This window comes from Diospyros lotus, chromosome 9 (genome assembly GCF_014633365.1).
Source record: "Diospyros lotus cultivar Yz01 chromosome 9, ASM1463336v1, whole genome shotgun sequence".
NCBI lineage: Eukaryota > Viridiplantae > Streptophyta > Magnoliopsida > Ericales > Ebenaceae > Diospyros > Diospyros lotus.
Window position 1 is genome coordinate 37397603 of NC_068346.1, and position 15502 is coordinate 37413104.

The 15502-nt window shown below is 47.7% G+C and overlaps 1 protein-coding gene across 3 annotated transcripts in view; it reads left to right on the forward strand.

Annotated features, from left to right (window-relative positions):
* The window catches only part of LOC127809665 (L-type lectin-domain containing receptor kinase IX.1-like), a 41581-nt gene that overhangs the window by 20197 nt on the left and 5882 nt on the right, over positions 1-15502 (forward strand). The window lies entirely within an intron of this gene.

The following is a 15502-nucleotide window of genomic DNA, read 5'->3' on the forward strand; positions in this document are numbered from 1 at the left end:
TTATTTATGTTGGTTTATGCTTTATTTTGCTATTCTGCTCATATGCATGTTTTAAATTTATCGAATACTGTGTGTATGTCTTGGCTCTATTTCTGAGTTCTGTTTTGAGCAGTGGCCGAATTTTGTCTCCACCCAACAGTTTGTAAAACTTGAATTGAGAGGTTGCATTTGTTGGTTTTTTCCCTTTTTTTATACAGTCCAGTAACTTGGTAGTAAACCTTAACTTCTGGTTTCACCACTCTTTCTCCGTTTGTTATGATTCCCATTTCCACTTATCTGATAGAAGCAAAGGAGAACCATATTCAGCAAATCTAAAATTAATTTCTGTTTAATTAAGAATGTAAGCATATGAAACTATACATCCATTCCTCCAATATATAAATCAAAGGGCACGTTACCTTTTAAATTCATACAACAGATATCACCAAACACAAATGTTACTAGATATCATACTCATGGTACTCTTACATGAACATTTATTGCCCTGATATTGGTCCATCCCAACCTAGAGATACTCTATTGTTGCAGAATCTGTGTTGGTCCAGCAGCCAGCTGGTTAGATGCCATCCTTCCCCATGTCATATACCCACCAACCATCAATTGCTTGACAGAGAGGCAGAGCCAAAGATTTTGATTGAGTGGGGGATGAATTTAAATATAAAAATATAATTTTAAAAATAAGATAATAATAATAATATTAAAATAAAAAAAATTTACAATTATTTCTCATATCTTTTCATACTAGAAATTATAATTATTTAAGAAAATTACCTTATTTATTTAAATTTTTAAACTCGTCATGAGTACGAAAGGCTAGTTTTGTCGTAGAAGAAATCGAATACAATCAATTGATACATTTAGACAAATTCAATAATCACACAGAAAACTATTTCAATCTTGATTCATTAAGATTTCGCAGTTGTTTCAAATTTAATTGCGTACATTATTACCATCTCCAAGATAAACTTAAAGTCCATTTTTTTTTTTTTAAATTACTGAATCCTTCCTTAACAAAAGAATCACCATCTCCTTATTTTCCATTATTTGTTTTAAAAAGATAATGTTATATGTATTTCCCGCATCACCCCGCATGGGCCAGACTCGGTCCGATAGACCGGCCCAATCACCCAAGGCCAAGAAGGCCCGGACGACCTCGTCAAGGAAGGTCCAGCCTCCACCAAAGATCCGGAACTCGTAAAGCGAGCATATGGCGAGCTCCCGGTAATCCCCCAACGAGCTCGGAGTAATCGACTAACGAGCTCCTGAAATATCCTCCAGATCGCTGGACCATCCAGGTCGCTCGCCTAAAACCTCCAGCTCGCATGAGCGGCAAAGCTGCTGAGAAGTCAGAGGTAGGGTCCGATCACTTTATCTGTAACAGCCCATGCCCCTCGTAATGAGGATCCCACTCCCGGTCTTGCAAAGGCGGTAAGAACTGTTTGTCCCCCATTATACAAACACTGTATTTTTATATATTATCTAGATTGTAAAAGCCCCTCAAGATAAATGGAAATGAAAGAGACCATGAGGGGCAAGGAGGACAAGAAAAATATAATCAGATACCGCAACTCTGGGAGAATAATCAGATGGCGGCCGTGGACTAGGCATCGTTCTGGCCGAACCACGTAAAAGATTCTGGTGTACACGCTTGGAACTTTGGGGGGAGGGGTTTTCTTCCTTCCTTCTCGGTATTTTTGGATTGACTCACCGCGGCCCAAAACGAATCACGGTCGGCCGAAATCAAACGTCGACATTTTGGCGCTAGAGGAAGGGGCCGCTCTGATCAATAGCCATGGCTAGAGGAAGGAATACTAGAAGTTCCGAGGCGGCGGTCGACCCACCTGAAAATCACCACGACCGACCACGAGACTTACCACCAAATGGAGGACCCATTGCCCCGACAGCCGATACTCCTTTGCCGCCGCCCGCCGCAGACGCTCCCGGCATACCACCACGGGTCCCTGTCCAGCCTACTGTCCAAATCACTGGGACAGGGACGATCCGGGACTGGCAGCAGCACTAAGAAGCATTGGAGAATACGGTAATGCAACTCGCTGACGCGGTCAGAATTCTGGCCCAAGCTCAAGCACGGGCTGTCCACGACCCACCGGCGTCGCCTCGCAGGGTTCGCCAACCGCGGGAGGAGAGACACCCACCCGCTGAAGAAGATATCGGGGATAACTATCTGTCCCCAATTCACCGCTCCCCAGTCCGAGAAAGAAGTAGGCGATCGCAAGCCCAGCAATCAGTAGGACCGGACTCAACTGTGGAAGAGCTGTATTAAAGGGTGCGACAGCTGAAAGAACGACAAGGAGTCCGCAGCCAGATTAATGGCCGTGGGGATAGGACGCCGTTCGCCAGAGAAATTGAGCTCGAACCCCTGCCCCGGAGGTTTAAGGTCCCGAGCATGCCACAATATAATGGGGACAGCGACCCCTATGATTACCTGGATGCGTACAACGTGCAAATGGATCTACAGACAACCAGCTCACTGGCTAAATGTCGCGCCTTCCCAGCAATCTTAGGAGACATCCCCCGAGCTTGGTTCAGGAGCCTTCCGCCTCGTAGCATCAACAGCTGGGAAGAGTGCCAACAGAGGTTCCTTAACCAATACAGGGCTCTAAGGAGGCAGCTCGCGCCACCTTGCCACCTCGCCACCGTATTCCAGAAAGCAAACGAGCCATTAAGGGATTACATCGCCAGGTTCAGGCGCGAGGTGAGCAACGTCGAGGATCCCTCGGATGAAAGTATCCTAACGGCGATCTCCGCCGGCCTCCGAAAAGACGGAAAGCTCTACGAGAGCATCTACCGAACCCCGGTTAAAGACCTGGGGGAATTCTATGAACGAGCTTCCAAGGAAATCCGATGGGAAGACGCCTTCGAGACGAAGAAGCCCGTCGGGTCGAGAGAAGAAGCTGGGGGCTCCAGCCAGAATAAGAGAAGGCACAACGGAGACGCCGGAAGAGAAGCTCGGGGGGAGCGCTCGAGTAATGAAGTGTTCAAGCGAGCTCGGAAGGCAGAGGGAGATGAGCGACCTCATAGATCACAGCGCTTTGACAGCTACTGTGCCCTGTTAGACCCCCAAGAAAGGATCTTCGCCATCGAAAGGAACAAAGAGGAATTCGGGAAGCCCAACCCGTTAAGAACCCCAAACAAATTCCGAAACAAAGAAAAATTTTGCGCGTACCACAACGAGGCGGGTCACAACACCTCGGAATGCTGGGCTCTAAGGGACGCCATCGAAGATCTGATAAGAAGAGGTCGCTTGAAAGATTACGTGGTGCGGCCGACTAATCAACCAAGCCAGCCGCCGGTACAGCAGCAGCCTCCCACCGATGATGACCAATCACCGGCTATACGAACCATCTACATGATCCATGGCGGGCCCCACCTCGCTGGATCCTCCCACAAATCCCGCGACAAATACATACGAGAGGCCAACCATGTCTTGCTAGCGAGATCGGGCGAACAGCCGGTTCCCGCGAAGCGGCCTAGGGGTAACCCAATCCCAGAGAAGATGTTTTTCTCGGAAGAAGACGCCAGAGACGTCCATTGGCCGCACAACGACGCACTCGTTATACGAGCCCAGGTCGGCAACTCCGAAGTGCGAAGGATAATGGTGGACACGGGCAGCTCGGTAAATGTAATGTACAGAGCATGCTTCGATCAGATGGGTTTGGGACCGGAACAGTTGAGTTCGTCCCCAGAGCCACTCTATGGGTTCACGGGAGACGCAGTGATTCCCGTCGGTCGGATCAGCCTTCCCCTCACCATCGGGGATGCAAACCGCCAGGCCACTACTTTGGCAGAATTCCTAATAATTGACTGCCCCTCAGCATACAACATCGTACTCGGAAGGCCGGCGATGAACGACCTGGATCTAGTCACCTTAACCAGGTCGCTTACGGTGAAATTCCCGACCCCCGACGGTGTAGGGTGTGTACGAGGCGAGCAGCACCTCGCAAGACGTTGCTATGAGGACGCCCTGAAAATGGGAGCAAAGGGAAAGAAAGTAAATATCATCGCAAAAGTCGGCCCGCGATCAACCGGCCGATGGGAGGACCTGGATCCACGCGAGGTCGACTGCGAAAAGGCCACCGGTCCCATGGAAGAGCTCAAAGATATCTCAGTCAGCGAGGCAGACGAGGAAAGACACCTCAAGCTAGGCAAGAGTCTAGCCCCCGAGGTAAAATCCCAACTTACAGATTTCCTTAAAGCTAACCTTGATGTATTCGCATGGAACCACGAAGATATGGTGGGAATCGCCCCAGAAGTCATGTCACACAGGCTCAACGTAGATCCAGGCTACAGGCCAGTGCGCCAGAAGAGGAGGCCAATGACTCCGGAGCGTTATACCGCTCTTAAAGAAGAAGTGGACAAACTCTTGGCGAATAATTTCATCAAGGAAGCCCACTATCCGGTCTGGGTGGCCAACCCGGTCCTAGTAAAAAAGAAAAACGGGAAGTGGAGGACCTGCATCGACTTCACCGACCTGAACAAGGCCTGTCCTAAAGACAGCTTTCCCCTCCCCAGAATCGATCAGCTCGTGGATGCAACGGCTGGTCACCGCCTCCTCAGTTTCATGGATGCCTATTCAGGCTACAACCAAATCCCCATGAACCCCACGGACCAAGAGCACACCTCGTTCATAACCGACGGGGGGCTCTATTGTTACAAGGTCATGCCCTTTGGATTGAAGAATGCTGGCGCGACCTACCAGAGGCTGGTCAATACGATGTTCGAAACACTGATCGGAAAAACCGTGGAAGTATACGTTGACGACATGCTGGTAAAATCCGAGCAAGTGACGGACCACGTTTTCGATCTAAGAGAAACGTTTGGAGTCCTCAGGAAATATCAGATGAAGCTCAACCCGCTCAAGTGCGCCTTCGGTGTAGCCTCTGGAAAATTTCTTGGGTTTATGGTAAACAACAGAGGCATTGAAGCCAACCCAGACAAAATTAAGGCTCTGCTCGACATGAGGTCGCCCATAAGAAAGAAGGAGGTGCAAAGCCTCAATGGTCAGGTCGCGGCTCTGAGCCGTTTCATTTCAAAGGCAACTGACAAGTGTGCCCCGTTCTTCGAGCTTCTAAAAAAGGAGAAAGACTTCAGATGGACAGAAGAATGCGAGTTCGCATTCCAACAACTAAAGGAGTACATGGGACGGGCCCCACTGCTCGCCAAACCTAAGGAGGGAGAGAGGTTGACCTTGTACTTAGGAGTATCCCAACAGGCTCTCAGCGCGGCCCTCGTTCGGGGGGAAGAAGGGGTGCAGCACCCCATTTATTACGTCTCCAAAAGCCTAATCGATGCAGAAACAAGGTACGCACCAATCGAAAAATTGGCTTACTGTCTAATAGTGGCATCAAGGAAGCTGCGACCCTATTTTCAAGCTCATGAGATCGAAGTCCTGACCAAATACCTATTGAAACAAATCCTCCAAAAACCGGATACCTCAGGCCGTTTACTAAAATGGTCTATTGAGCTCGCTCAGTTCGACATAAAGTACAAACCAAGGACGGCGATAAAGGGTCAAGCGTTGGCAGACTTCATTGCCGAGTTTACTGGGCCAATTGACGAGGAGCCGGAAAACCTGAAAGGACCGTCCTGGGAACTATACGTCGATGGATCATCGAACGAACAAGGAGCGGGAGCCGGGGTTATGCTAATAAGCCCCGAAGGTCACAAAATCCTCTGCGCCCTGAGGTTCGATTTTTTAGCCACCAATAATGAATCCGAGTATGAAGCCTTATTAGCAGGACTCCGCCTGGCAAAGGAAATACGAGCTGAATTCTTGGAGATCTTCAGCGACTCTCAACTAGTTGTCAACCAGGTGCGGGGAGAATACCAGGCCAGAGACACGAAGATGGTAGCATACTTACAGAAGGCACGCGAACTTTTAGCCACTTTCGAAAAATATGAAATGCATCAAATCCCCCGTTCCCAGAACTCTCATGCGGACGCTCTGGCTCGCCTAGCAACTGCCCGGGACGCAGAATTCTTGGGGGACATACCTGTCAATTTTTTGGCCACCCCGAGCACAGAACAACGAGATGAAACGCTACTGATCACGGTACCCCAAAACTCATGGATGACCCCCATCTTGGAGTATCTGCAAGACGGGAAACTACCGGAAGACAAGCTGGAAGCACGTCGCCTGCGAGCTCAAGCCGCCCGATATTGCATCTACGATGAAAGACTGTACAAGAGGGGATTCTCAGCCCCACTCCTGAGGTGCATTGACGGCACCGATTGCCAGTCTGTGCTAGAAGAAATTCATGCAGGCCACTGCGGTAATCATGCAGGGGCACTCTCTCTGGCACAAAAGGCCCTCCGACAAGGGTTTTATTGGCCCACCGTGAAGCAAGATGCCATAGAGACGGTCAAGAAATGCGAGAAGTGCCAAAGGTTCGCCAAGGTTCCGCGAGCTCCGCCGGCTTACCTGCAGCAGATGAGCAGCCCTTGGCCCTTTGCCATTTGGGGCATGGATCTAATCGGGCCGCTGCCCACGGCTCGCGGAGGATGCAAACATGCCATAGTGGCAGTTGACTACTTCACCAAATGGGCAGAGGCCAAAGAGCTCGCACAGATCACCAGTGCGAAGACACAAGCTTTTACATGGGATAACATAATCTGCAGATTCGGAGTGCCACAGCAAATAGTAATGGACAACGGAACCCAATTCACCAGCGAGCAATTCATCCAATTCTGCGAGTCAATGGGGATTCAAAAGAGTTTCACCGCCATTGATCACCCCCAGGCCAATGGGCAGGTCGAAGCAGTCAACAAAATAATCAAGCAGACCCTGAAGACAAAGCTTGAGGCTAGAAAGGGGGCCTGGGTGGATAAACTGCAAACAGTGCTATGGACCTATCGGACAACAGCCCGAAGCAGCACTGGAGAAACCCCATTCTCAATGGCGTATGGGTCGGAGGCTATGATCCCCGCTGAGAATAAAGTGGCCAGCCACCGAAGGGCCACCTTCAGCTAAGATCGCAATAACGAGCTACTGGCGGCTAATCTGGACCTGCTCGAGGAATCAAGAGATGTAGCTCGCGTGAGGATCGCCATTTATCAACAAAGAGTGGCACGATACTATAACAGGAAGGTCCGAATCCGACGTTACAACGTCGGAGATCCGGTACTACGCCTAGTACTGCCAGGAGCACGGGCAGCAAGCGATGGCACCTTAGGTCCTAACTGGGAAGGTCCATTTATCATCAAAGAAAATTTGAATAACGGAGCATATCATCTGGCAAACATGGACGGTCTCCCTCTCCCACGAGCTTGGAACGCAGAACACCTTCGTCCTTATTTCAGATAAATGTAATCGTTCTTACCTATGCTCCGTCTTTTTCATTACGAATGACTTTCATGATTCTGGTCAGAATTTATGAACTTTCATTGCACTTTATTCTTATTGGTATTCGATTGAATGCCCCCGTAACGAGGGGTCGAGAAGCCATGGTTTGCGAGCTGAGAACCAATCATCTTGACTTTATGTCATGGTTTGGAACCTACTAAGCAACCACTTCCACAAGTAACCCCGAGCTTGGGTTTCCCTAGCCGAGGTCCTTTTATCTTGGCTTAAAGCCATGGTCTGTGACCTATTTGGGTATTCCCTCTTAGTTCAAATAAAACTTGTAGAAGCCACTGGGTGTTAGCTGAGGCCGTAACGCGACCTACCTGGACACATATCCCGGCCGTACAAGTCAAACGAAATAACAAGCCATGGTGTGTTAGCTGGGGTCACTCTATGACCCGCCTGAACATATAACTTTGTGGTACAGGCTGCGCTTTCACTAGCTGGGGTCCTCCTATCTTGGCTTAAAGCCATGGTCTGCGACCTACCTGAGTGTTCGCTCCCAATTTATTGAAAACTTATTAAAGCCTCAACATGCCGGCCGAGGCCATGGCATAATCTCATACCCTAGCAAACTTTGCGTATTGGACCCTATCAGCTGAGGTCCGTCTTAACTTGGCTAAAAATAAAGCATTCGCGACCTATCAGGCACACGCCCTATAACGAGCTTCTCAGCCACCACATGTTAGACAAGATCACAAGGCCATCCGACTTTACATATATCTCGGGAAGGCTCTCGTTATTTCGTCAAAATATGCCGAACGGGGTTTCCTGGAAATTGCCTAAGTATGAGTGTTCGCGCTGATTATTACAACTATCATCAACGAGCTAGTTAAAGAGCGTTAGTCTACGAGCTGATAAAACTCCGGATCTACCTGGACCTATGTTCGAACAGTTTATTATCAAGTTACATACTCAAAAGTTCCTTATCAGTGAACCTTTCAAAAATACGGGAGCTTTGTTGAAGAAATTTTCAAGTTATACCATGAAGAAGTTACTTTCAAGTCATGATTCAAGAATCGTCATGCCAAAACCTCGTCAGAGTTAACTTGAATTCGCGAAGAAATCTGAGGCAACGTGCACAAAATGCCAATTTTTATTATTAGATGAAGCTCACATTACAAAAAAAAAAAAAAAAAAATACATGTGGGAATCCTAACTAAGAGGGGCATTCGGTTCTGCAGGATCAACCTCGACAGGGCGAGCTTCAGTAGGTAAGGTCGGCTGGAGATCGACCTCGACAGTCCCGGCTGGGCAAACCTCGGCAACCTCCACAGAGGCTCCTTGGCAGTCTCACCAGGCTGAGCCGCGGCGATCCCGGATAGCTCGCCCCCGACCTGAGGAGCTTGCGTTGCGACCAAAAACGAGTCAAGGGGACTGGCATCATCAGCATCCTCCGCGGCCTCGGCAGTATACCGAGTCACCTCCTCGACAGCCTGCGCACCAAAGAAGGAGAAATCCATCTCAGGATGGTTCACCCAAAGGGTGTACAGAAATGCCGAGCAGGTGTCGGATCTGGTCTCCCTACACGCCGCGTCCATCCGCTCTCCGACCTCCGCCCTTATATCATCAATGGTCCTCTTGGCAAGCTCCTCGCATCGGACGGCACGATCATCCGCCCGTGTCCGCTCCTCCTTCGCCGCCCTAAGCTCTGCCTCGGTTGATTTGAGTCGCTCCTCAGCCCTCCGCAACTCCGCCTTCGCTCCATTTAGCTCGCCGGTGAGCCCGGAGTTGGCTTGCTCCCACATGTTCTTCGACCTGCGAAGCTCCTCGTCGAGATCTTTATTCTTCTGGATCTCCATCCTCAGACGCGTCAAGCAACCCTCCACCTCCTTTTGAGTGGCAAGGAGCTCGACCTGGAGATCTTTCTTCTCGTCCGAGAGCTTCGTTATTTCGGCCTTTTGGGCGTTCTTCTCGTCCTCAAGCTTCTCTATTTCGGCCTGATGGGACATGCTCACCGACTGAAGCTGCTCCTCAAAATCTTTGTACTGAGCTCGGAGCTTCACGGCAGCAAGAGAAGTCTGCAAAAGAAGAAATGTTAGCTCATTAAAAAAGTAGGCTAAGAAACCGAGGTACGAAGAATTCCTACTTACCACCAGGCTGTAACGGGCGACAAAATCACAAAGGGGGATTCCCTTTAACTTCGGGTCGTCGAGGGGCTTCGAGTTCGGACCCAGGAAGTCGGGCACGGAATCCAGGAGGGGACCAACAAAGACCCCTCCTGGCAGGGCCTCCACGGCCAGCTCCTTCTCACGGACCCTGACCCGTTTGGCCCTGATATCCTCCCCCTGTTGCAGCTGGTCCGATCTCCGTTTCGAGCTGGCAGCAGGAGCGTCTCGAACCTCCACTGCGACCTCCTTCCCACGGGCTCCACTCGAACCATGGTCTCGGGAGGCAGGGGGCCGATGCCCCAGCTGCAGATGAGTTTGCTTTGACTGTTGGGGCTGACGGGGCAGTGTTCTTTGCCGCTGCTCCTACTGCCCCCCCCCGCGACTGTTGGGTTTGCTGCTGCTGAGGGCGTGATTGCGGCTGCGGCTGCTCCGACCTGCCATCCCGCGAGCTATAGCTTGGAGTTATGGAGGACGTAGTGCTCGACCTCGCCCTATGACGCTTCGGTTGGAGGAGCTCGAGATCAACCATATTATCGTCTTGGTCGGCTTCCCCTCTTGAACTGTTCGTCTCAGCGAGCTGTAAGCCGGAAGGGAGAATCTCCGCACCCAAGTCCCTGAAATGATCTCCCTCGATAGTCTCGGTGCCAAGAGGAGGGGCGAGCTCGTATTCGCGAAGTAGCTCGTCCGAAAGTTCAAGAATCTCCGAGCTCGACTCCGCAGCCACAAGTTTGCCAAGGATATCAGTCTCCTCGGCCGATAAAATCGGTTTCTTCCCCCCAAAATCTGCATCAAAGCATGAGCAAGTTAAAACAAGCACTCTCGGAACAAAGGAAAGATTTATGAGAGCTCATATTCTCTTACCAGGGGTTAGTGCGAAGCTAAAATTCCTAAGTAGAGAAAGGGAAAGGCAAGACACGAAGAACCAACTGGACTTGTAATCGCCCACGTTGGACTTCCCCTTTGCTTTACCCTGAAGAAGGGCGGCCTTGTACGGAGAAGGACGAGCCGCCAGGTAATACAGCCCGTCCTTGGCATTTTTGAAAGAAAATAAAAATCTTATCAGTTTTGGCGAAGGGAGAGGAAGTTTGTTTATAAGGAATAAAACGGCCAAAGAAGTAAGTTGGGCATACGAATTCGGTGTTAGTTGGAAGGGGGCGAGCTTGACGTCGTTCAAGAGGGCGATAAGGTACGGGGCTATTGGGAACCTAAAGCCAGACTCGAGGTGTTGGGGGCTAATAGCTATGAAATTGGCTGGCGGGTAGGCTGCATGGGAGCTCGATGCAGGGATGTATATTCGGCAGGTCCTGGGGAGACGAAACTCCTGAGCACAAGTCATCACCTCGTGAAGCTTGGCCTTGGACGAGAATCTCTCGAAGACCGCAAGATCAGCACTCCCACCAGCGATCTGATCTTGAACCTTCAGCTCGGTTTCCCGAGAGGTCGGGACGGCGACCTCCCTGCACCCCGAGCTCGCACCCCCAAGATTTTGGCCCTCCATAATGAGACAATCTTCGGAGCTCGAAGTGTCGTTTTCTCCTACGATATAATTGCAGCGCTTTTGACCTGAATTTCCACGGTGTTGGTCGGACATCTACAAAGGAAAAGAGAGAACAGTCAGGTCGCAAGTCGTGAACCAGACCTCAAGAAACTAGAAGAAAAACCCTAAAACGTCCCCTAGGTCTTCCAGGTCGAGCGCTTCGCAAAAGGGGTACCGCCTAGGGCGGAGGGGCTGCAGCCGCAAGCCCGGTGTTCCATGAAAAGCTAATCCTAAGGTCATTGGACCCAAAGGCCCAGCAAACGACAAACCGAATCGTGCCATTTCTCCAAAAATGAGAACGACATCGATCGACAAAGCCAGAGAAACCACCGACGGCTAACCAACGGTGGACTGCCTCACAAGAAGAAGAAGAAAGTCACGACAAACTTACCTAAAAGCTGCGCTTGACGACTGAATGGGGACTCGTACCAAGCACCGGACGAGAACGGCAGATGTCTGAAAGCACGGCGATAACGGAGGCCTCGAGAGAGGAAAGAGAAAGCAGGGAGGCAAAGGTTTGAGGGAGTTTCAAAATAGCGTGAAAGAAGAAGCGGGTGGACACTCCCCATTATTTATACTGACGGCCTGGTCCATCCCAACCGTCGGATCGAATGACGACTTATCACATGCTTCGCATCCAGCGGCCGCACAATAGCTTGTGGGTCCCACGAGTGTAATCATGCGCAGAAATGGGGAGGGGGCGCGCATTAAATGCGCTGCCGACAAAGCGTGCTGCGTGGAACGACGAGACTTAAGGTGATTGGACAGAAGTCGGAGGGATGGAAGAACAGCTGGCACGCGTCAGTTCCCAGCACGAAGATCGTGCCGCGAACTGGGGGGCTTATGTTATATGTATTTCCCGCATCACCCCGCATGGGCCAGACTCGGTCCGATAGACCGGCCCAATCACCCAAGGCCAAGAAGGCCCGGACGACCTCGTCAAGGAAGGTCCAGCCTCCACCAAAGATCCGGAACTCGTAAAGCGAGCATATGGCGAGCTCCCTGTAATCCCCCAATGAGCTCGGAGCAATCGACTAACGAGCTCCTGAAATATCCTCCAGATCGCTGGACCATCCAGGTCGCTCGCCTAAAACCTCCAGCTCGCATGAGCGGCAAAGCTGCTGAGAAGTCAGAGGTAGGATCCGATCACTTTATCTGTAACAGCCCATGCCCCTCGTAATGAGGATCTCACTCCTGGTCTTACGAAGGCGGTAAGAACTGTTTGTCCCCCATTATACAAACACTGTATTTTTATATATTATCTAGATTTTAAAAGCCCCTCAAGATAAATGGAAATGAAAGAGACCATGAGGGGCAAGGAGGACAAGAAAAATATAATCAAATACCGCTACTCTGGGAGAATAATCAGATGGCGACCGTGGACTAGGCATCGTTCTGGCCGAACCACGTAAAAGATTCTGGTGTACACGCTTGGAACTTTGGGGGGAGGGGTTTTCTTCCTTCCTTCTCGATATTTTTGGATTGACTCACCGCGGCCCAAAACGAATCACGGTCGACCGAAATCAAACGTCGACAGATAACAATATAAACAAAATATGACATCTTTGTTTATATTATATTCCAATCAATCAATAAATTCATTGAATCAAATTGAAATGAATTGTCTTGATTTCAAGACTTACACATACTTCATTGCAAGTAGGCTCTTCTAATTTAATCTCAAAAGTTAATATTATAATTCATTATTGTAGTTTTTAATCCGGAATCTATAAGAAGTTGTGCAACATCAATTTACTTAATACTTATTTTGTTAATTTGTTTATTTTTCTCAATATAAATTTCTTCCATACTTACTTTCTTTACTTCAAATTTTTTTTCAATACTTACCTGTATTTGCATCATCATTGTAAAAAATTAAAATTATGAACAAATTGTAAAAAATATTGTGATGGTTATTACTGGCCATTATATACTTATTTTCTTCAATATTTACTTTTTTTTATTTTTAGTAGTAAAATATAATATATATTTTTTATTTTTAATAATAAATTATTATAAAGAAATAAAATTTTAAAAAAATCTGGCCCATAGAGAACGGCCTCTGCCCGTGAGTAAAATAAAACAATTTAATTGCCCCCACTGAACTTCACGTGACTCCGCCTAGTAGCGAGTAAAATAAAACAATTTAATTGCCCCCACTGAACTTCACGTGACTCCGCCCAGTAGCGAGTAAAATAAAACAATTTTTCCTACATCCCCGCTTGCTAGCACTCACTGGCATGCAACAATTAGTCCCCATAAACAATGTCCTGCCCCCAAGTCCTTCCATCTTCACCCACGAGGTCAAGCCCATGAACCTCCACTCCACGCTGTCTACCACGTTAATAGATTTCCTTGAGATAAATAACACCAGCAAGAAGATTTCCCCCTCGGATTCGACCAGATATTCTTTGAAGTGCATTGAAGGTCCACAAGGGACAGCACTGGGAGGTCCTAAGCCGGTGATTCTGAGCTCGGAATCGACATAATCGATAACTGCAAGAGTTCCCTGAAGGCAGGCAGGGGCGGAGCTACGCCCAGCCAATGGTGGACAACCCTGCTTTTTTGAAAAATGTTATTATATATATAATTTAATTTATTTTAAATCTTTTCTAATTATCAGTAGCACCTCACCCCTCACTTGCCCACCCTGCTTTTTTTAAAAAAATGTTATTATATATATAATTTAATTTTTTTAAATTTTTTTTCTAATATCAATATTACCCTACCCCACCCCACCCATGCCCAATTTTTTTTTTTTAATTTTTGGGACCCGTGTCCCTCCCTCTCTCTCCCTTAGCCCGCCCATGCTCATAGCCTTCGAATAGCACCAATGGAATCTAAAGTCTCTGACATGGCATTGTGTGCCATTTAATCAATTTTTAATTTTCAAGCTTATATCAATAATCATTCTACATTTATATAAATACTTGTGTGTGTCTCTCTTGCAAATCATTTGGCATTAAATCTAAAACGCTATTTTTTTATCTTTTTTTTTAAATCCAAACTCAATTTAATTTAATTCAATTGATTTAATATTACTTTATAAAAAAATTAATTTTAAATTATTATCACAATTAATAATTAGTAGCTGGGATGTGAGTTGTATATTTTTTAACAATTGGAGGGCATCTTTGTGTTTCTCTCCATTATGTCTCCAAATTTCACTTGTCCACATGTCTTTGAGTTTCACTCACCTACATGTCTTCTTTTTCTTCTTTATCTGTCTCATTTGTTTTCCTCATTCTCTATCTCTTCTATGAAAGCTCTGTAAATCACCTATTTTGCAAAATTTGATTGTTGGATCTTGAATCCAATCACATTATCGTCGTAAAATCAATCCCGATCTACAACAAGGTAAGCTTTTTAATTTTATTAGCTTTACTTTTAGTATAAATTCGTGAGATGTTTATGTATATATGCGCTATTCGGTTTGACCAAAATTTTAAGTTTAGATCTACGGAGTTTTGACCGTTGGATCTTATTGATTTTTGGGTATGTTAGATGAAGGGGGTAAGGGAGTCGAGTAGTGGCCTTGGATCGTTAGAAAATGTTGGTTGTGGTGGCCGACGGCGACGAGCAGTGTGTGTTTTTTTTTGTTTAAATCTGGCTGAAAATTAAAAACTAAATCTACAAAAATGTAGTCGTTAAATCTAGTTTATTTTTAGATATATTAACATCTTTAGCTTGGCGGTTCTAATGTGTCGACATTCAATTTCAGCCGACCGTGATTCGTTTTAGGCCGCGGTGAGTAAATCCAAAATACCAAGAAGAAGAAAAGAACCCCAAATTCCAAACGTGAGTCAACACCGGAATTTTTACGTGGTTCGGCCAGAACGACGCCTACTCCACGACCGCACTCTGATTATTCTCTCAGAATGACGGTATCTGATTATTCTCCTTGTCTCTCTCCCTACCCCTCATGATATCTATTATTCTTATTTATACTGAGGGGCTTTTACAATTTAGATAACATAAAGAAATATAATGAGTGTATAATGGAGGACAAACAGCCCTTATCGTCTACACAAAATCGGGAGTGGGATCATCATTACAAGGGGCATGGGCAGCTGCAGGTAAAGTGAATAGTCCCTACCTCTGACTTCTCAGCACTTTACCACTTATGCGAGCTGATGGTTTTAGGCCAGCGACCTGGGTAGTATAGCGAACTGAGGGTTTTATAGCGAACCCGTTAGTCGATCGTTGAGAGATCGCCAGGGATTTTATCAGGAGCTCGTAAGGTGCTTGCTTTACGGGGTTCGGTGGTGTATGGATTTCATTTGACGAGGTCGTTGGGATCTTCCTAACTCTGGGTGATTGGGCCGGCCCATTGGACTGAGCCTGGCCCATAAAGGGGTGATGCTGGAATAGTGTATAACATAAGCCCCCCCAGCTTGCGGTGCGATCTTCGCACTGGGGCCGACGCGTGCCAGCTATTAACCCTCCGGCTCCTGCCCAATTGCTTTAAATTTCGTCGTTCCACGCAGCACG